Raw genomic sequence first — 23,777 nt, forward strand, 5'->3', positions numbered from 1 at the left:
AAGATGTTTCCAGTGGTAGGAGAGACAAGGACATAGCCACAAACTTAGAGTAAAGGTATGACCTTTCAGAACAGAAATAAGGAGAAACTTCTTCAGCCAAAGAATGTTGAATCTATGGAATTCATTGCCACAGAAGGCTGTGGAGGCCAGGTCATTGAGTATATTTAAAGACTGAGATAGATAGTTCTTGAGTATTAAGGGTTACGGGAGAAAATGGAAGAATGGGGTTGAGAAACTTCTCAGCCATGACTGAATGAAAGAGCAGGCCCGATGGGTTGAACGGCCTAATTTCTGCTCCTATATCTTATGGTCATATAATTGAGGGACTTATAAAGCTACATCTGAAAAGGATTTTTTTTTCTAAAGTATTGATGAGATTTGATGACATAATGTCACAAGTATCAGGGTATTGCTAAGAAACCTGCTGATTAGTAAAGGAATCAAAAGGTTATGGCAAAATGGCAGGAGAATGGGGTTGAAAAATATATCTTTCCTGAATTATTACTAGGGATGAACAATTTCAGTTCCATGGAGAGGTTAGAAAAAGTTGTGTGTTGTTCTTACAGCTGAGATGTTTCATGGGTGGGCAAATAACGTTACGCGAAGTCATTAAGAGTTTTGCTAAAGGAAATAAAAATATTTTATTTTCAGTAATCAGAAATTAGAAGGCACAGAATTATGGTAATTCACAAAAAGAACCAGAAGTATCAAGGGGAAATCTATTTTTAAACATTGAGTTATGATAGGAACATAGGGAGAGAGGAAGTCCTAGAGAATAACCAATATTGTCCCATTGCTTAAGAAGGGTAACAGGGATAATCCTGTGAGTCTCATGGTGGTAGTAAGGAAATTAGGAGAAAAGATTCTCAGGGACAAGGTCAATACGCATTTAGAAGTAAATGGACTTATTAGCAATAGACAGAACGATTTTGCGTGGGGGAGGTCATGCCTCACTAACGAATTTTTTGAGGAGGTGACAAAGATGATTGATGAGGGAAAGTGGTTGATATCATTTACATGGACTTCAGTAAAATCTTTGACAAGGTTCCTCATGGCAGACTGGTACAAAAGATGAAGTCACTTGATATCAGGAGTAAGCTGACAAGATGGATACATAACTGACTTAGTAATAGGAAACAGAAAGCAGCAGTGGAATGGAGAGTTGTGACTAGTAGAGTTCTACAGAGATCAGTGTGGGATCTCTGCTGTTCATGACCACATAAATGATTTGGAACAAAATTCAACTGATCTAATTAGTACGTTTGCAGATGATACAAAGATCAGTCGAGTTGTGGAAAGTGAGGAGGATTGTCAGAGGATACAGTAGGATATATATCAGTTGGAGGCATCAGCAGAAAAATGGCAGGTGAAGTTTAATCCAGACAAATGTGAGGTGATGCATTTTGGAAGGTCAATTACAAGTGGAAATTGTACAGTGAATGGCAAAACCCTTACGAGTATTGATATGCAGAGGGATCTGAGTGTGAAGGTCCACAGATCACTGAAGGTGGCAGTGCAGGTAGATAAGGTAATAAGAAAGGCCAAGAGCATGCTTGCCTTCATTGAAAGGGGCTTTGAGTATAAGGATAGACAAGTGATGCTGCAGTTTTAAAGAACTTTAATTAGGCCACACTTAGAATACTGCAAACAGTTCTGGTCACCACACTACCAGAAGGATGTGGATGCTTTGGCAAAGCTACAGAAAAGGTTTACCAGGGCGTTGCCTAGTATGGATATTTTAGCTATGCAGGAAGGTTGGATAGACTAGGTTTGTTTTCATTGGAATGCAGGAAGTTGAGGTGCAACCTGACAGAAGTTTATAAGATTGTGAATGGCAATGGATAGAGTGGAAAGCATGAAGCCAGTGGTCAACAATTAGGGGACACCGGTTCAATGTGCGAGATGTGCGAGAGATGTGCGAGAGATGTTTTTCACTCAAAGGCTGGTGAGTGCCTGGAACATGTTGCCAGAGGTTGTAGTGGAAGCAGACAGAGTAGCAGCATTTGAGAAGCACCTGGATGAAGCATGAAGAGGAAGGGAATGCAGGGATATGGGTCCTGTCCAATTTTATTGGGAAGGGCAAAATGTGCTGGGACAGGCTTGGAGGTCACAAGAGCCTGTTCCTGTGCTGTATTGTTCTTTATTAAGTCTCTCAAACCTACTCCACCACTTAATACAATCATGGCTGATCAAACATTTCAATGCCTTGTAGCCATATTATCTTCTTAACCCTTTATGCCATTGATAGATTTCTGATTATCAATCTCGATTGTAAACACCCAAAATCTGAGCTTCCACAGATTCACAATCCTCAGTAATAAAAATGCTCTTCATCTTGGTCCAAATGGCATCCTCTTTGTTTTTAATTTGAGCCCCAGGCTCTACACTCCCAAATCAGGAGAAACATCTTACCTGTATCTACCTTGTCTATCCCTTTAAATGTTTAGGAAGTTTCAATGAGATCACCTTACAGCCTTTGAAACTCTAGAAAATACAGATCCACTTTTTCTACTTTTTTCTTTCCTGTCATCCTAGAACAAGTCTGGTGAACCTTGTTGCACTTCCTCTATAGCAACAAATCCTTCCTGAGGTAAGGAGAGCAAAATTACAAACAGTACTCCAAATGCAGTCAAGCCCAAGCTTCTATATAGTTAAAGCAACAATTCACTACACCTGTACTCAAATCCTCTTGCAATAAAGAGTAAAATTCTATTTGCCTTCCTAGTTGCTTGTTGAAAATGTATGTTAGCTTTCAGTGATTTAGCATCAAGAATACATAGTTCCCTATATGTATCTACACTTTCTAATTTCTTATCATTTAACAAATACAGTACAGTGCACACGTCTCTTCTCTCATATTGGATAACTTCTCATTTTTCCAAATTATATTTCACCTGCCATGTTCTCGACCACTCAGTAAGCCTATCTAAATCTCCTGGAGTCACTTTAATATTCCTTGCAACATACATTCCTGCTTACAGATATGCAGCATGGAAACAAATAATTCAGTCCAACTAATCTATGCAAACCAGATATCCTATATAAATTGCCTGCATTTGGTCGATATCCTTCTAAACCCTTCCTGTTAAAACATCCATCCAGATGCCTTTTAACTGTTGTAATTGTATTAGCCTCCATCATTTTTCCTGGCAACTCATTCCAAACATATACCATCCTCTGCATGAAAAAGTTGCCTCTTAGGTTCCTTTTTGTATCTTTCCTCTCTCACCTTTAATCTATGCCCTCTAGCTTTGGATTCCCCCACCCCAGTGAAAAGACCTTGCCTGTTTATCCTATCCCTGCCCCTCGTGATTTTATAAAGCTCTAAGGTCACCCCTCAGCCTCCAACACTCCAGGGAAAATAGTGCTTCATATCATCAGTAAATATTACATTTGATTCCAACATATGCAAATCATTGATATATATTGTGAATGATTGGTGCTCAAGAAGTGATCTTTGCAGTATACCACTAGTCACAGTTACCCAATGCTTCATCCATGCCAGTATATTGCCTCTTACTGCATGTGTATCAGTTTTGCTAACCAAATTCCTGTCCAGTTAGAAACTTTCTCAAAAATTCAATACTTCATCCATTAACTCCCCTTTTTCAATTTTATTAGTAACAGTCTCAAAAATTTCCAACAGGCTTGTCAAACGACTTCCCATTTGCAAATCAATGTTGACTATGTTCAATCAGATCGTTATCATTCAAGCATCCATTTACCACATCTTTTCTAATAGATTCTAACATTTTCATGAAAAGATGTAAGGCTAACAGACTTGTAGTTCTCTGTTTTCACTCTCACTTTCTTCTGAAATAGTGCTTTGACAATGATCTGCTCCCAATCATCTGGAATCATTCACAAATCTACAGAATTTGAAAGATCACCAATGCATCAACTATCTCTACAGTTACCTCATTCAACACTCTGGTTTGTAGAATATCAGGTTCTGTGGACTTATCAGCTTTTAGCACCAAAATGTCTCCAATATAACATTTTTATTAAATATTAATTTCCATCAACTTATCATTCTCTCTCGATGCAGATCTTTAATCCTGGGAGATTTCTTGTATCCTCCTCAGTGCTAAAAATTACTTAACTTCTCTGCCATTTCTCATTATAAATATTGCTGACTCTGCCGAGAATAGGTCCAACATTCATCTGAGTGAAGCTTTTTTAATGTGCTGATTTAAAAACATACTTCTGAAAGCTTTGACTGTCATTAAGTTTTTTCATTAAATTGCATTCATATTGTGTCCTCCCTTTCTTTATCAGATTTTTAGACCTCCTTTTGCTATACTCTGAAAGCCTATCAGATTTTCAGGTTAACATTATAAACCTTTTATTTTAATCGTTTACAATGCTTAACCTTCTTTCAACATCCCTCATTGACTGATCTTTGTTGAGTTTTGTACCTTGAAGGAATGTATAATTGCTGTAGTCATTTGATTATCTTTAAAGTACTATTGTCTATGTACAGTCAGGCCTTTTAATGTACTTTCACAATCCACCTTAGCGATTTGTGCGTCATGCCTTCATAATTTTCCTTATTCAAATTTAACATCCTTGTGTCACGTTAAACAACCTTACTATCAAAATGTCAATGTTATGTAAATTACATCATTGTGGTCACTCATCCCTAAAGATTCTTACATAACAAGATTATGAATTAGCACTTTTTCATTACATCATTCTAGATCTAAAATAGCCTATCCTCGAGTCAGCTCCTCAACACCATGTTTTAGAAAGCCATCCAGAAACAGACTCCAGATACTTATCCTCCAGTTTTCATGCTCACTTAGCTTAACCAACCTATATACAGGTTGAAGGCACCCAATGATAACTTTGTAGTTTCTCGTTTCATATTTATTCCATGTCCCACACCATTTGGTGGCCTATAAATAACTTAAACCCATTTTTGCTGCCTTTGCTGTTTCTTAGCTTCACCCAAAATGATTCCACACATTGTTCTTTCGATCAAGACACTCCCTTACTAATATACTGATTCCATCCCTTATTATCAGCACAACTCTACTTTCATTTCCTTCTTATCTGTCTTTCCCAAGAGTCATATATCATGACTATACAGTTCCCATGCAGACATGTTTCTGTAACAGTAATTAAATCATACCCATTTACCTTTATTGTGCCTTTAGGTCACCTGCCTTGTCCAGAATGTTTTATGCATTCCCTTAAATTTATATTTTTGACATAATACTACATTCAAAACATGATGATCTTGAATGTACTGCCTGGGAGAAATAGTGGAGACAGATTGAATAATAGCTTCTAAACAGGAAATGGATTAGCACTGAAGAGAAAATTTACAGGGCTATGGTGAATTGTTTAGCCCTTTCAAAAAGCTGGTATGGGTATCATAGGCTGAAGTGTTCCTTTACACCAGATCATTTATTATTTTATGACATTAATGACTTGGATGAATAAATGAACTGTATATCAATAAGTTGTGCAATTGAGGACAGGAAATTACATATAAACATAGATAAGAGATTGGCAAGACAATGACAGATAATGTTCAATGTTTGGAAGCATAAGGGCTTCCATTTTTAGATTGGAAAAGGTTACACATAATCCTGGTGTAAGATTACTCAACTGAAGTTTTAACTCTTTTTCTGTCTCTTTTGATGCTACCTGACCTGCTGAGTATTTCCAACTTTATCCATTTTGTTCAAATTTTCACATTTGCAGTTTTGCTTTTGAACAAGTGACAATGTTCACAAATTGTCAAAAGCAAGTCTACAAGATGATGCAGAAATTTGTTAGAATTCAAATACAAAAGCAATGTATTAGTTTCCCAGAGTCTCATTTAAACTCTTCCTAACTACATTCAGTTTTGGACTTTGAAGTTTAGAAAAGATAAAAAAATGTTGGTTTCGGAGTAGTACTGCACAGATACACCAGAATGATGCCTGGGTTTAAAAGATGAATTAGCTTGTATTGCCTTGAAGTTAGAAGATTGAAGGATGACCTAACAGAGGTATTTAAGATCATATAGAGAATCAATAGGTCGATAGAGAAACTGTGAAATCAGAGAAGCAATTTGCAAACAAAGGGGAAATGTTGCAGATTCTGGCTCAAATAAGATTTTCAAAGTTGCAGTTGGAAGATTTTAGTTGGGCAAAAGTATCAAGGGGAAGAAAGGCAGTGAAATGGAGTTGTAATAGAAATCAGTCTTGATCTAAATTAATGACTGCACGGATTCTAGGCATCTCCACCAGTAATTTGATCACCATCACATGTGTCATTCCACCTTTTCTCATAATCTGCATTGAACTTGTCCACACTATTCTTCCTACTTGCGGTGTTCTTCCTTGTCAACATCACTAAGTCTACTTGAAATAACATTTCTGTCACAGAGTTGTTACATCACAGGAAGCCATCTTTCAGCCAATTGTGTTTGTGTTAACTCCAAATCATTTTCATCTTCTCCCTGCAAATCCACACATGGTTATTTTTAAGATAATAGTTCACTTCCCTCCTGAATGCCGCAATTGAATCTGCCTCCACCACAAATACTATGGTCACAAGAGCAGATGAGAAGCTATAAATTCTTCACTAAGTACAACATAGAAAAATACAGCACAGAACAGGCCCTTCGGCCCACGATCTTGTGCCAAGGATTATTCCTACTCTAAAATAAAATAACCTAACCTATGCATCCCTCAATTCACTGCTGTCCATGTGCATGTCCAGCAGTCGCTTAAATGTCCCTAATGACTCTGCTTCCACCACCACTGCTGGCAATGCATTCAATGCATTCACAACTCTGTGCACAAAGAACCTACCTCTGATGTCTCCTCTATATCTTCCTCCGAATGTCTTAAAACTATGACTCCTTGTGCCAGTCAATTCAGCTCTGGGGAAAAGTCTCTGGCTATTGACTCTATCCATGCCTTGTATAACTTGATCAGGTCATCTCTCTTCCTCCTTCTCTCCAGAGAGAAACGTCCAAGCTTAGTCAACCTCTCTTCAAAAGACAAGCCCTCCAGTCCAGGCAGCATCCTGGTAAATCTTCTTTGCACTCTCTCCAAAGCCTCCATATCTTTCCTACAATAGGGCGACCATAACTGGACACAATATTGCAAGTGTGGTCTCACCAGGGTCTTGTAAAGCTGCAGCAAACCTTGCAGCTCTTAAACTCGATCCCCTTGTTAATGAAAGCCAAAACACTATATGCTTTCTTAACAACCCTATCCACTTAGGTGGCAACTTTGAGGGATCTGTGCACTTGAACACCAACAGCCCTCTGTTCCTCCACACTGTCAAGAATCCTATATTCCTATATTCAGCATTCAAGTTCAACCTTCCAAAATGCGCCATTTCGCATTTATCCAGGTTGAACTCCATCTGCTATTTCTCAGCCCAGCTCTGCATCGTGTCTATGTCACGCTGCAGCCTGCAATAGCCCTCGATACTATCAACGGCACCTCCAACCTTTGTGTCATCAGCATATTTATTAACTCACCACTCAACATCCTCATCCAAGTCATTTATTAAAAACTACTAAGAGCAGAGGCCCAAGAGCAGAGCCCTGCTGGACACCACTCACCACTGACCTCCAGGCAGAATACTTTCCATCTACAACCACTCTCTGCCTTCTGTCAGCCAACCAATTCTGAATCCAGACAGCCAAATTTCCCTGTATCCCATACCTCCTGACTTTACGAATGAGCCTACCATGGGGAACCTTATCAAATGCCTTGCTGAAGTCCATATATACCAACCACATCCACTACTAGACCTTTGTCGACCTGTCTCATCACCTCCTCAAAGAACTCAATAAGATTTGTGAGGCATGACCTACCCCTTACAAAGCCATGCTGACTGCCTTAACCATGCTATGCTTTTCTAAATAGTCATAAATCTATCCCTCAGAATTCTTTCCAAAACCTTGCTGACCACAGACGTAACACTGACTGGTCTGTAATTGCCAGCGATTTCCCTATTCCCCTTCTTGAAACGAAGAACAACATTCACCTCCCTCCAATCCTCTGGTATGCCTCCTGTGGATAGTGAAGGAGCAAATATCTTTGCCAGTGGCTCAGTAACCTCCTTTCTTGCTTCCCTGAGCAACCTAGGATAAAACTGGTCTGTCCCTGGGGACTTATCAATCAGTGTTTGCCAAAATATCCGGCACATCAACTCCATCGAACTTGATCTGTTCAAGTCTGAATCCCAGCTCCTCAAAGTTCTCATTCACAACAACGTCCATTTCCTTAGTGAAAACCGAAGCAAAACAACTCATTTGGGCTTCCCCTATTTGCTCAGATTCCATGCACAAGTTCCCTACACTAAACATGACCGGCCCTACCTTCTCCCTGATCATTCTCTTATTCCTCACATATGAGTAAAATGCCTTCAGTTCTCCCTAATCCTTCCTGCCAAGCCTTTTTCGTGCCCCTTCCTGGCTCTTTTCAGTCCATTCCTAAGCTCCTTTCTAGTAAGCCTGTAATCCTCTAAAGCTCTGGATGTAGGTTTGCTCGCTAAGCTGGAAGGTTCATTTCAACACATTTCGTCACCCTACTAGGTAACATCTTCAGTGGGCCTCCGGGCGAAGCACTATTGATAATTCCTGCTTTCTATTTATATGTTTGGGTTTCTTTGGGTTGGTGACATAATTTCCTGTGCTGATGTCATTTCGTGTTCCTTTTCTCAGGGGATGGTAGATGGGGTCTAACTCGATATGTTTGTTGATAAAGTTCCAGTTGGAATGCCAAGCGTCTAGAATACTCATGTGTGTCGCTGTTTGGCTTGTCCTAGAATGGATGTGTTGTCCCAGTCGAAGTGGTGTCATTCTTTATCTGTATGTAAGGATACTAATGGAGAGAGGGTCATCTCATTTTGTGGCTAGTTATGTTCATGTATCCAGGTGGCTACTTTTCTGCCTGTTTGTCCAATGTAGTGTTTGTTACAATTTTTGCACGGTATTTTGTAAATTACATCAGTTTTGCTTGTTGTCTGTATAGGACCTTTCAAGTTCATTAGCTGCTGTTTTAGTGTGCTGGTGGGTTTGTGGGCTACCATGATGCCAAGGGGTCTGAGTAGTCTGGCAGTAATTTCCAAGATGTCTTTGATGTCGGAGAGAGTGGCTAGGGTTTCTGGACACGTTTTGTCTGCTTGTTTATGTTTGTTGCTGAGAAATTGGCAGACTGTGTTCATGGGGTACCCATTCTTTTTGAATGACTGTATAGGTGACTTTGCTCTGCGTAGTTCTTCTGTGCTGCAGTGTGTGGTGGCTCGTTGGAATAATGTTCTGATGCAGCTTCATTTGTGGATGTTGGGATGATTGCTTCTGTAGTTCAGTATTTGGCCCGTATGTGTTGTTTTCCTGTAGATGCTGGTTTGAGTTTGCCCATTGGGTGTTTGTTCTACTGTGACATCTAGGAATGGCAGTTTGTTGTTGCTTTCCTCCTCTTTAGTGAATTTTATGCCAGTAAGGGTATTATTGATGGCCTTGAAGGTTTCCTCAAATTTGTTTCGTTTAGTGATGACAAAGGTGTCATCCACGTAGCGGACCCAAAGTTTGGGTTGGATGGTTTGCGGAGCTGTTTGTTCGAGTCTCTGCATTACTGCCTCTGCTAAGAACCCTGATATTGGAGATCCCATGGGTGTTCCGTTGGTTCGTCTGTAGGTTTTGTTGTCGAAGGTGAAGTGTGTGGTAAGGCTTGACTAGCCTGACGATACTGTCCTTGCTGATTAAGTTGGTGGTGTTTCGTGCATGTGTTTTTGGGTCTTCTAATAGTGTAGTCAGTATTTCCTTGGCCAAGGACTATATTGTCATCAATAATACCCTTACTGGCATAAAATTCACTAAAGAGGAGGAAAGCAACAACAAACTGCCATCCCTAGATGTCACAGTAGAGCAACAGCCAATGGGCAACCTCAAACCAGCATCTACAGGAAAATAACACATACGGACCAAATACTGAACTACAGAAACAATTATCCCAACATACACAAATGAAGCTGCATCAGAACATTATCACAACGAGCCACCACACACTGCAGCACAGAAGATCTACGCAGAGCAGAGGAAAATCACCTATTCAGTGTATTCAAAAAGAATGGGTACCCAATGAATGCAGGATTAGTGGTGCTGGAAGAGCACAGCAGTTCAGGCAGCATCCAACGAGCAGCGAAATCAACGTTTCGGGGCTTTTGCCCAAAACGTTGATTTCGCTGCTCGTTGGATGCTTCCTGAACTGCTGTGCTCTTCCAGCACCATTAATCCAGTATTTGATTTTCAGCATCTGCAGTCATTGTTTTTACCCAATGAATGCAGTCCACTGATTTCTCAGCAACAAACCCAAACAAGCAGACAAAACACGTCCAGAAACCCTAGCCACTCTCCCATACATCAAAGACGTCTCGGAAATGACTGCCAGACTGCTCACACCCCTTAGCATCATGGTAGCCCATAAACCTACCAAGACACTAAAAGAGCAGCTAATGACCTTGAAAGACCCTACACAGATAATAAGCAAAACTAATGGTAATTTACAAAATACCGTGCAAGAATTGTAACAAACACTACATTGGACAAACAGGCAGAAAACTCCACCACCATGCATGAACTAGCCACAAAACGACATGACCCTCTCTCAGTAATATCCTTACATACAGAGGAGGCAGGACACCATTTCGACTGGGACAACACACCCATTCTCGGACAAACCAAAGAGCGACACACACAAGTATTCCTAGAAGCATGGCACTCCAACCAGAACTCTATGAACAAATACATTTACCATCCCCTGAGAAAAAGAACAGGAAATCACATCACCACAGGAAATGACGTCACCAACCCAAAAAACTCAAACATATATATAGAAAGCAAGAATTATCAACAGTGCTTTGCCCACAGGCCCACTGAAGATGTTATGTAGTAGGGTGATGAAACGTCTGGAAATGAATCTTCTAGCTCAGTGAGCAAGCCTACATCCAGAACCTCAACCTGAGCTACAAATCTTCTCAAAACTCGCTAATCCTCTAAAGCAATGCTCGATCCTTGCTTCCTTCACCTTAGGTAAGCTGCCTTGTTCCTTTTAACGAGAAGCTTCTCTGTTCTCATCATCCAAGGCTCCTTAATCTTACCCCTTCTTGCCTGTCTCAGAGGAACAAATTTGTGCATCACTCGCAACAACTGCTCCTTGAACAGTCTCCACATCTCTGTTGTGCCCTTTCTGTGGAACAATTGCTCCCAATCTGTACTTCCCAACTCCTGTCTGATACTGTCATAATTTCCTTTTCCCCAATTAAATATCTTCCCAAGGTAATTACTCCTTTCCCTCTCTAAGTCTATGGTAAATGTGAGGCAGTTGTGATCACTGTCACCAAAGTGTTCTCCCACCGCGAGATCTGACACCTGTCCTGGCTCATTGCCAACCACCAAGTCCAAAATGGTGTCTCCCCTCGGCAGCCTGTCTACATACTGAGTAAGGAAATCCTCCTGAACACACCTGATAAAAACAGCTCCATCCAAACCATCTGCACTAAGGAGGTTCCAGTCAATATTGGGAAAGTTGAAGTCACCCATAAAAACAGCCCTATATTTTTCCAAAATCTGCCAGTCTATGAGTTCTTCAATCTCCGTACTACTATTAGGGGGTCTGTAGAAAATCCCCAATGAGGTGGCTGCTCCCTTGCTGTTCCTTACTTCCACCCATACTGACTCAGTAGACCAGCCTTCCTCGACAACCTTCGTTTCTGTAGCTGTGATGCACTCTCTGATTAGTAATGCTACACCCCCTCCTCTTTTCCCACCCTCCCTGTTATTTTTAAACATTCTAAACTCTGGAATATCTAATAACCATTCCTGTCCCTGTGAAGTCCACATCTTTGTTATGACCACAACATCATAGTCCCAAGTACTGATCTATGCTCTAAGTTCATGGAGTCAGCTATTACAAGGGGGCATAGCTTTAAATTAAGGGGGGGTAGATATAGGACTGATGTTAGGGGTAGGTTCTTCACTCCGCGAGTCGTAAGCTCATGGAATGCCCTGCCAGTAGCAGTAGTGGACTCTCCCTCTTTATGGGTATTTAAGCGGGCATTGGATAGGTATATGGAGGATAGTGGGTTAGTGTAGGTTAGGTGGGTTTTGATCGGCGCAACATCGAGGGCCGAAGGGCCTGTACTGCGCTGTATTGTTCTATGTTCTATGTTCTATGTTCATCACACTTATTTCTGACACTCCTTGTGTTAAAGCAGACATACTTTAACCGATCCCTTTGTCCCATGACATGAATAACCTTCCTGATAGATTCACTACATCCTGTCACTGCCCCATATCTAACTCAGATATGTAGCTCTGGTTCTCAACTCCCTGCCAAACTAGTTTAAACCCTCCCGAACCATACGAGCAAATCTCCCACCCAGGACATTCATGCTCCTCCAATTCAGGTGCAGCCCATCCTTCATGTCCAGGTCTCACCTTCCCCAGAAGACATCCCAACAGTCTAAATATCTGAAGTCCTCCCTCCTGTACCAGCTGCATGGCCACATGTTAAGCTGAACTCGCTGCCTGTTCCTCACCTCACTATCTCGTGGCACCGATAGCAAACCTTGGAAAAACTGACATCATCTACAAGCCATAATTAGGACTGTGGTGGAATACCAAATATTTGTCTCAATGAGTATAACTCTACAACACCCAAGCTCAACACCATCCAGAACTAAACAGCCTGCTTGATTAGCACTTCATACACCACCAAAGCACAATGTGTATCATGGACATGATGTACTGCTGAAATTCTCCAAAATTCTTTCAACAGCATTAAGGATGAGGTTTCTAAATTCTTGGAAGAGCAGGGTCGGATTAGAACAAGTCAACATGGATTTAGTAAGGGGGGGTTCATGTCTGACAAATCTGTTGGAATTCTTTGAAGAGGTGACAAGTAGGTTAGACCAGGGAAACCCAGTGGATGTGGTCTATCTAGACTTCCAAAAGACCTTTGATAAGGTTCCACACGGGAGGCTGCTGAGTAAGGTGAGAGCCCATGGTGTTCGAGGTGAGCTACTGGTATGGATTGAGAATTGGCTGTCTGACAGAAGGCAGAAAGTTGGGATAAAAGGTTCTTTTTCGGAATGGCAGCCGGTGACAAGCAGTGTCCCGCAGGGTTGTGTTGAGGCCGCAGCTGTTCACGTTATATATTAATGATCTGCATGAAGGGACTGGGGGCATTCTAGCGAAGTTTGCCAATGATATGAAGTTAGGTGGACAGGCAGGTAGTACTGAGGAAGTGGGGAAGCTGCAGAAGGATCTAGACAGTTTGGGAGAGTGGTCCAGGAAATGGCTGATGGAATTCAATGTGAGCAAATGCGAGGTCTTGCACTTTGGAAAAAAGAATACAAGCATGGGCTACTTTCTAAACGGTGAGAAAATTCATAAAGCCAAAGTACAAAGAGATCTGGGAGTGCTAGTCGAGGATTCTCTAAAGGTAAACATGCAGGTTGAGTCCGTGATTAAGAAAGCGAATGCAATGTTGTCATTTATCTCAAGAGGGTTAGAATATAAAAGCACCGTTGTGCTACTGAGACTTTATAAAGCTCTGGTTAGGCCCCATTTGGAGTACTGTGTCCAGTTTTGGTCCCCACACCTCAGGAAGGACATACTGGCACTGGAACGTGTCCAGCGGAGATTTACACTGATGATCCCTGGAATGGTAGGTCTAACATACGAGGAATGGCTGAGGATCCTGGGATTGTATTCATTGGCATTTAGAAGATTAAGGGGAGATCTAATAGAAACTTACAAGATAATGCATGGCTTAAAAAGGGCAGACGCTGGGAAGTTCGGCGGGGAGACTAGGACCCGTGGACACAGCCTTAGAATTAGAGGGGGTAAATTCAGAACAGAAATGCACAGACATTTCTTCAGCCAGAGAGTGGTGGGCCTGTGAAATTCATTGCCGCGGAGTGCAGTGGAGGCCGGAACGCTAAATGTCTTCAAGGCAGAGATTGATAAATTCTTGATGTCACAAGGAATTAAGGGCTACGGGGAGAATGCGGGTAAGTGGAGTTGAAATGCCCATCAGCCATGATTGAATGGCGGAGTGGACTCGATGGGCCAAATGGCCTTACTTCCACTCCTATGTCTTATGGTCTTATCTTCCAAACCTGTAACTTCTACCAGCTAGAAAGACAAAGGTATAGATGCACTGGAATACCACTATCTGCAAATGCTCTGAAAACCATACATTATCCTGACTTGGAACTATATTGTTATTCCTTCATTGTCAGTAGGTCAAAATTTATTAGATTAGATTAGGTTACTTACAGTGTGGAAACAGGCCCTTCGGCCCAACAAGTCCAAACCAACCCTCCGAACAGCAACCCACCCAGACCCATTCCCCTACATTTACCCCTTCACCTAACATTCCGGACAATTCAGCATGGCCAACTCACCTAACCTGCACATCTTTGGACTGTGGAAGGAAACCGGAGCACCCGGAGGAAACCCACGCAGACATGCAGAGAATGTGCAAACTCCACACAGACAGTTGCCTGAGGCAGGAATTGAACCCAGGTCTCTGATGCTGTGAGGCAGCAGTGCTAACCACTGTGCCACCCTCTCACTCCTTAATAGCATTACAGATGTACTATATTTACATGGACTGTAGCGGTTCAAGAAGGTAACTCACCACCACCTTCAGTAACAATTAAAGATATGTAACAATTGCTGGCCTAATCAGAAGTGGTTGTATCCCATGAAAACGATAAATAAAACACACATTCTGGATTTTAACCACTGGTTGCATGAAAAGTCCTCTCATGCTACTATTGCTTCTTTTATCAATTACCTCAAATCAGTGTCCTCTAGCTCCCTATCTACTCTGTCCAGATGCCTTCTGGTTTTTAATATCTTTTTATCCTTTTCTTAGAACATAAGAACTAGGAGCAGGAGTAGATCATCTGGCCCTTCGAGCCTGCTCCGCCATTTAATAAGATCACAGTTGATCTTTTCGTGGCCTCAGCTCCACTTACTCACCCTCTCAGCGACACCCTTAATTTTTTTTTGCTGTTCAAAAAATGATCTATCTTAGCTTTAAGAACATTTACCAATGGAGCCTTAACCACTTCACTGGGCAGGGAGTTGCATAGATTCACAACCCTCTGGGTGAAGTTGTTCCTTCTCAATTCAGTCCCAAATCTGCACCCCTAATTTTGAGGCTATGCCCTCTTGTCCTAGTTTCACCTGCCAGTAGATACATCCTCTCAACTTCTTTTTAATCTAGTTCCTTCAAAATTTTATGTGTTTCTATGAGATCCCTTCTCATTCTTCTAAATTCTAGTGAATAGAATTCCAGTCTACTCAGCCTCTCCTCATAAACCAACCCCCTCAACTCCAGAATCAACCCAGTGAACCTCTCTGCACTTCCCTCTAGTGCCAGTACATCCTTTCTCAAGTAAGGAGACTAAACCTTCACACAGTCCTCCAGCTGTGGCCTTACCAGCACCCTACACAGCTACAATATAACTTGTCTGTTTTTAAATTCAATCCCTTTAACAATGAAGGACAAAATTCTATTTGCCTTCTTAATTTTGCACCTGCAAACCAACCTTCCGTGGTTCATGCACTTCTCCAAGAGAACCTAACCTAACTTCTCCAATCTGTCCAATGGAAGTTTCTTATTCCTGGAACTATTTCACGAGTTTTGTCTGCATCCTCTTAACGTTCTCATTTCTTAGCTGAAATGTGGTGCTCTGAGTTGGACACAATACTCAGGTGTGAATTGAATTAGATACATATCACATTCTTTTCGGTCACCATTCCAAACAATTCAAAATTAACTTCATTTTAATTTGCAAATTTTAAAATTGCATTTCTGTGCAAGGCCTGTTAACTTTTTTGTGACCAGTGTAAATTAATATTGCAATAACTAACAACTATAAATTCAAATTTGACAACCTACTGGGAATACTCAGCAAGTAAAGCTATATCTGCAAAGAGAGAAAAACTAAATGTTTAAGAATGATGATCTGTTAGGCAATGTTTTCAAAAGATATTTCAATGGAGTCAAGTCAGATAACTGTCACGATTTAACTAAATTGCAAAACAGGCTACGAGAGCACATTCTTTAATTCTCTGTAGTCAATGATTCTATCGCCCTTTCAGATGGTATCTATTCTTTTCCTGTAAAAATCATTGATCTGATAAGGTTAAGTGTATTTCTCTGACCAAAGATCTGCCTGCTTTTTGAGTTTTCCAGTATTTTCTATTTTTATTTCAGTTTTCAGTATCAGTACTTTGTTTTTGTTTGCATTAAAATTCAGATCTGCCACAATATCAACCATTATCAGTGAACATCTTCATTTCTTTGAGTGTGAGTTTTCTTTCATTGTTCAATGATAAGTTGCCTTTAGGAGTGGAAGATTACCTCTTATAATTTCAATTGGATATTTCTATCTTTCACATATATCTCTCCAATCTTTCCAGGGACAACAGAGACTTTTTTTAGCAAAATGAAAGATATTCTATTTCACAGTCAGATGAATATTTGGAATCGTAGTTATCAGTACAACTTGATTTTCATTGAACTCTACAAAGAACAGTGTATACTTATATCATACTTATATTAGTTCATCCTACTTAACCTAACATCTAAATCTCTTCCAGCATTCCTAATCTCAAAATGCCATGCAATCCTCTATTTAACACTTGACAACAATGTTTTTCTCCTATTTTCTGTAGTTTTTAATGGATACTTTAATCAACTCAATTCCTTTCTATGAAAAATGGTCATTAAAATATCTCAACAAGATCTGTTCTTTGCAGAAGCAACTAACTTCATGTTAAAAGGAAAATCAGTATACTGAAGTGGTTTCCTGCACGTGTGAGGAAATTATAAACATTCGAGGCATGGAGATTGCAGAAGGAGTAGGTTAGACATTAGGGAGGAGTTAAGTGACTTGTTCTGTCAGATCCGCATATTGCAATGTACATCTGCAAACTCATTATGGGCACAGACACATGCTCAGCACCACTGATTACTTGTGTAAGCTCCAGTCATGTATTTAAATTTGGGCACATACACATGTTTAACTGCTCTTCTTAGATGCCAGATCAAAAGAGCTCTGGTGGAATCTTTCACGACTGAGATTGTACCACATCATACTGTTCCCACATCACATCCTGCAATCATCAGGAAAGCCAGATGTCATGTCCAGGGGTTTCACACAATAACTTGCAGAGCAGATATCCGAAAGTTGTTGCACAAAAGTCTGGAAAGCAACCAACCAGTTACGCAGGTCTGGGCACCAAATTTTGAAAGCTTATTGTCAGGAGAAGAACAAAACTGCCATTCAGATCCACGGCAGACAAAAATGTGCAATTACTCACCACTGTTCTCTGCTAGATGGAACAGGCTATAGGTCACATGACTGCTTTTTTAGCTAAACACTGATGCTTTTAGTTTTTTCATGCATATAATCCTGTCCTCCGGGTTCACTCAGTAGTGCCAAATTTTAAAGCATGCTTGGTGTTACACCCTCATTAGAATTTGCATGCAAACATTAGAACCAACAATATAGGAAGGGAAAAGGTTGAAATTCTGAAGGGAGATTACAGAAAGTGAGGCAGAAATTTAAAAAGGAGGTCCTCAAGGATAGTAATATCTGGATTACTCCTATGAGTTAGTGAGGGCAGGAATAGGAGGATAAAGAAGATGAATGCATGGTTGAGGAGCTGGTGTATGGGAGAAGGATTCACATTTTTGGATCATTGGAATTTCTTTTGGGTAGAAGTGACCTGTACAAGAAGGACAGATTGCACCTAAATTGGAAGGGGACTAATATACTGACAGGGAGATTTGCATGAACTGCTTGGGAGGATTTAAACTAGTGAGGTGGGGGGGGGGGGGGGGGGGAACCCAGGGAGACAGTGATGAAAGAGATCTATCTGAGACGGGTACAGCTGAGAACAGAAGTGAGTCAAACAGTCAGGGCAGGCAGGGACAAGGTAGGACTAATAAGTTAAACAGCTTTTATTTCAACTCGGGCTGCTCGTTGGATGCTGCCTGAACTGCTGTGCTCTTCCAGCACCACTAATCCAGCTTTTATTTCAATGCAAGGGGCTTAACAGGGAAGGCAGATGAACTCAGGGCATGGTAAGGAACATGGGACTGGGATATCATAGCAATTACGGAAACATGGCTCAGGGATGGGCATACTGGCAGCTGAACATTCCAGGATACAAATGCTACAGGAAGGATAGAAAGGGAGGAAAAAGAGGAGGGGGAGTGGCATTTTTGATATGGGATAGCATTACAGCAGTGCTGAGGGAAGATATTCCTGGAAATACATCCATAAGACCATAAGACATAGGAGTGGAAGTAAGGCCATTCGGCCAATCAAGTCCACTTTGCCATTCAATCATGGCTGCTGGGCACTTCAACTCCACTTACCCGCATTCTCCCGTAGCCCTTAATTCCCCGAGACAACAAGAATCTATCAATCTCCAGGGAAGTTATTTGGGTAAAACTGAGAAATAAGAACAGGATGATCACCTTATTGGGATTGTATTATAGACTCCCCCAATAGTCAGAGGGAAATTGAGAAACAAACTTGCAAGGAGATCTCAGCTATCTGGAAGAATAATAGGGTAGTTATGGTAGGGATTTTAACTTTCCAAACATAGACTGGGACTGCCATAGTGTTAAAGGTTTAGCTGGAGAGAAATTTCTTAAGTGTATACAAGACAATTTTATGATTCAGTATGTGGATGTACCTACTAGAGAAGATGCAAAACCTGACCTACTCTTGGGAAATAAGGCAGGGCAGGTGACTGAGGTGTCAGTGGGGGAGCACTTTGGGGCCAGTGACCATAATTCTATTTGTTTTAAAATACTGATGGAAAAGGATAGACCAGATTTAAAAGTTAAAGTTCTAAATTGGAGACGGTATTCGGCAAGAACTTTCGAAAACTGATTGGAAGCAGATGTTCGCAGGTAAAGGGACGGCTAGAAAATGGGAAGCCTTCAGAAATGAGATAACAAGAATCCACAGAAAGTATATTCCTGCCAGGGTGAAAGGGAAGGTATAGAGAATGCAGGATGACGAAAGAAATTGAGGATTTGGTTAAGAAAAAGAAGGAAGCATATGTCAGGTATAGACAGGATAGATGGAGTGAATCCTTAGAAGAGTATAAAGAAAGTAGGAGTATACTTAAGAGGGAAATCAGGAGGGCAAAAAAGGGGCATGAGATAGCTTTGGCAAATAGAATTAAGGAGAATCCAAAAGGTTTTTACAAATATATTAAGGACAAAAGGATAACTAGGGAGAGAATAGGGCCCCTCAAAGATCAGCAAAGCGGCCTTTGTGTGGAGCCGCAGAAAATGGGGGAGATAGTAAATGGATATTTTGCATCAGTATTTACTGTGGAAAAGGATATGAAAAATATAGACTGTAGGGAAATAGATGGTGACATCTTGCAAAATGTCCAGATTACAGAGGAGGAAGTGCTGGATGTCTTGAAACAGTTAAAAGTAGATAAATCCCCAGGACTTGATCAGGTGTACCCCAGAACTCTGTGGGAAGCTAGAGAAGTGATTGCTGGGCCTCTTGCTGAGATATTTGTATCATCGATAGTCACAGGTGAGGAGCTGGAAGACTGGAGGTCGGCAAACGTGGTGCCACTGTTTAAGAAGAGCAGTAAAGACAAGTCAGGGAACTATAGACTAGTGAGCCTGACCTCGGTGGAGGGCAAGTTGTTGGAGGGAATTCTGAGGGACAGGATGTACATGTATTTGGAAAGGCAAGGACTGATTCGGGATAGTCAACATGGCTTTGTGCATGGGAAATCATGTCTCACAAACTTGATTGAGTTTTTTGAAGAAGTAACAAAGAAGATTGATGAGGGCAGAGCAGTAGATATATATGATCTATATGGACTTCAGTAAGGCGTTCGACAAGACTCCCCATGGGAGACTGATTAGCAAGGTTAGATCTCATGGAATACAGGGAGAACTAGCCATTTGGATAGATAACTGGCTCAAAGGTAGAAGACAGAGGATGGTGGTGGAGGGTTGTTTTTCAGAGTGGAGGCCTGTGACCAATGGAGTGCCACAAGGATCGCTGCTGGGCCCTCTACTTTTTGTCATTTACATAAATGATTTGGATGTGAGCATAAGAGGTACAGTTAGTAAGTTTTCAGATGACACCAAAATTGGAGGTGCAGTAGACAGCGAAGAGGGTTACCTCAGATTACAACAGGATCTGGACCAGATGGGCTAATGAGCTGAGAAGTGGCAGATGGGGTTTAATTCAGATAAATGCGAGATGCTGCATTTTGGGAAAGCAAATCTTAGCAGGACTTATACACTTAATGGTAAGGTCCTAGAGAGTGTTGCTGAACAAAGAGACCTTGGAGTACAGGTTCATAGCTCCTTGAAAGTGGAGTCGCAGGTAGATCGGATAGTGAAGAAGGCATTTGGTATGCTTTCCTTTATTGGTCAGAGTATTGAATACAGGAGTCAGGAGGTCATGTTGCAGCTGTGCAGGACATTGGTTCGGCTACTGTTGAAATACTGCGTGCAATTCTGGTCTCCTTCCTATCGGAAAGATGTTGTGAAACTTGAAAGGGTTCAGAATAGATTTACAAGGATAATGCCAGGGTTGGAGGATCTGAGCTACAGGGAGAAGCTGAACAGGCTGGGGCTGTTTTCCCTGGAGCGTCGGAGGCTGAGGGGGGACCTTATAGAGGTTTACAAAATTATGGGGGGCATGGATAGGATAAATAGACAAAGTCTTTTCCCTGGGGTCGGGGAGTCCAGAACTAGAGGGCATAGGTTTAGGGTGAGAGGGGAAAGATATAAAAGACCTAAGGGGCAACTTTTTCACGCAGAGGCTGGTACGTGTATGGAATGAGCTGCCAGAGGATGTGGTGGAGGCTGGTACAATTCCAACATTTAAGAGGCATTTGGATGTGTATATGAATAGGAAGGGTTTGGAGGGATATAGGCCCGGTGCTGGCAGCTGGGACTAGATTGGGATATCTGGTCGGCATGGACGGGTTGGACCGAAGGGTCTATTTCCATGCTGTACGTCTCTATGACTCTAATATTCAGGGTAGTTACATACACTGGAACTTCCTCTGGGTCCAAATGCACAAACCTGGTAATGCACTAATTCACCACTTATTCAATAAGATGATCTAGACCATTTGCCCCAACTCTGTAACCTCTTGTCTTGTGTAGTATTTTTTGTTGGCACCTTATGTAACACAACAAGGAAAAAGTGAGGACTGCAGATGCTGGAGGTCAGAGTTGAAAAGTGTGGCACTCGAAAAGCACAGCAAATCAGGCAGCATCCAAGGAGCAGGACAATCGACATTTCGGGCACAAGCCTTTCATCAAGAAAGCACACTCCTGAAGGGCTTATGCCCAAAACATTGACTCTCTTGCTACTTGGATGGTGCCTGACCTGCTGTGTTTTTCCAGTGTCACACTTTTCAACCTTATGAAATGCCTTTTAAAAATCCAAGTCTACACCTACTAACTCCCCTTTATCTACCCTATAAGTGAATCCTGAAATATGCTCTAATAAATTTGTCAAATACAATTCCACATTTGTAAAACCATGCTGATTGTGTCTTTTCATACCATGATTTTTCTAAGTGCATCAAACCAACAACTCATGTCAGGTTAATTAGTCCTTTTCACTCCCTTGATTTTAACTGCTGGCTGTGCCATGGTGCAAAAATCAGTTTGCTCATCATACCTACAGTCCTTGTTCTGATGCATAAGGTAACAAGTACCTTTTACTTGTAAATCAAAGTCAAGGACTGAAGCTCCTCCATCACAACATTCCAAATCCCCATATCTGCCCGATTCACAGTCATATCCTATGCCTGAGTTAATCTTAAAATAAGGGGTGTTAATGCTTTCTGGAACAGTGTAAAAGTAACTCTGCTCCTTCCTGACCCCCCCCCCCCTAATGTTTGCAGCTTAGAATCCAGTTCAACAGCTCTGAATGGAGGTTTTTCAAGCTGCAGACACTACCATTTAAGAGCTTGTGGATGAAAAGTTTCTGTGAACTCCCAAGCCCAATTAGTACAGATATGCATGATATTCTCTGTCTTTCAATGTATGCAGTAACAACTGTTCTGCTCACTCGACAACCTTCATGTTAAGGGACATGAAATGCTACATTTTAGGCTCATCAACATCCAAAATAAAGCCTCTGTAATAAATGCTATGTTATGAAGCACACAAAAAGCAGTAAGCCATTCCCAACTCTGCAAGGGCATCAAGCACAAGGAGCCATTTCTCATAAATACTCAAGACAAAGGCCCTCTCTTACACAGCTCATGTGCCAAGCTTGTTTTCTAATTCCTTACTGGCTTAGCCCAGAAATCACATGCTTTTTTTCTAGATGGTCCATTTTAGCTCATCTGCCTTTCCTTTAAGAATACATCTTATGAGAGTTAATGTTCTGATTGCTCTACCTAATTAACACCACAACATCCCTTCATAAGCAGTTAATAATAATCCCTTATCCTTGAACACTATCTTCCCTCATCCATTCCACATATGCTCTTCAAATCTTGTATCATCAACCCCTTACCAAACATAATTTGCAAAGCATCAACCCTACCACCTGCCTTTTTTTCAACATTCCTTTCTACTACAAAATCTCAAAGTGCTATCACCTGCCAAATCTTTCCCACAACCCATGTTAGAATCTCTACAATTCTGTTTCTAGTCCCACCACAGTACTGAAATGGTCCTTACCAAGGTCACAAGCGGCATTCCGTTTTTCTATGTCACTGAGAGTATACATCCCTCCTCAGATTTCACAAACTATTAGTAACCTTTAACACAGCTAATGCTACTCTGATGCCCAGCTAGTTGGAAGTGCTCTTGTTTGGTTCCATTCTTACCTTTCAAATAGTATCCAAAGAATCACCCGTAATGGCTTCTCTCACACTCCCACATTAATCTCTACAATCCCTAATAATCTATCCTTGCCCCTTTATATTTACCACCTACAAGCTGCCATTTAGCAATATCATCTGTTTATATAGCTTCTTTGATATGTCAAGGTTTGCCCAATTGTGGGCAGTTATGAAGGTCAATCATCTCAGCCCAGGGCTTGGCCTTGGTCTAGAAGCTCAACTAATTTATGTACAGCAAATTCTCAACAACATCGAGGAAGTTCAAGGACAGGACTGGGCTAAGTAGGGAAGTTTTCACTGTCACACGTGACCTTTTACAGAACCATTACAAATACTGCCATTACCATGACCTTTCCAGTAACAATGTCAAGTTTTACTACATTAGAAGTCCCACACAAATTGCCAACCAAGCTGTTGTTAGTTTTCCTGCTGTCGTGCATAGAATTTCATACAAGTAGCAACATGTCTCAACAGGGTATTTTCACATACCTAATGTCATTGATAAATTACGAAATGCTAACAGCAGGACGTACATCCTGATTGGCACTGGAAAGGTCATTTGTAATACTGCTGTAGCCCTAATTGCCAACTATGTTGACTGTGTCAGATGACATGAGTTTTAGCTTTCCTTTTAAGCCCAAAGTCTTCAATATCCTCATGTACCTGAACTTCCTCAATGTCTCCCTAAAAGTCAGTGCTTTAGAATTTTCCTCAACTGACATTTCTTAAGAAGCAAATGAATAAAATGGAAAAGGTATCTCCATAGGACGAAGAGAACAGGATAAAACAGTGAGTTCTAGAAAGTACACACCGGAAACACTATTATTTTCTTTGCCTCAATGTAAAGAATTTCTAGACA

At 41.2% G+C, this 23,777-nt stretch overlaps 1 protein-coding gene across 18 annotated transcripts in view; it reads right to left on the reverse strand.

The window, feature by feature from the left end:
- ptpdc1a (protein tyrosine phosphatase domain containing 1a) overlaps positions 1–23,777 on the reverse strand; it is a 139,466-nt gene that overhangs the window by 26,099 nt on the left and 89,590 nt on the right. The window lies entirely within an intron of this gene.

The sequence above is a fragment of the Chiloscyllium punctatum genome, chromosome 12 (assembly GCF_047496795.1).
Source record: "Chiloscyllium punctatum isolate Juve2018m chromosome 12, sChiPun1.3, whole genome shotgun sequence".
NCBI lineage: Eukaryota > Metazoa > Chordata > Chondrichthyes > Orectolobiformes > Hemiscylliidae > Chiloscyllium > Chiloscyllium punctatum.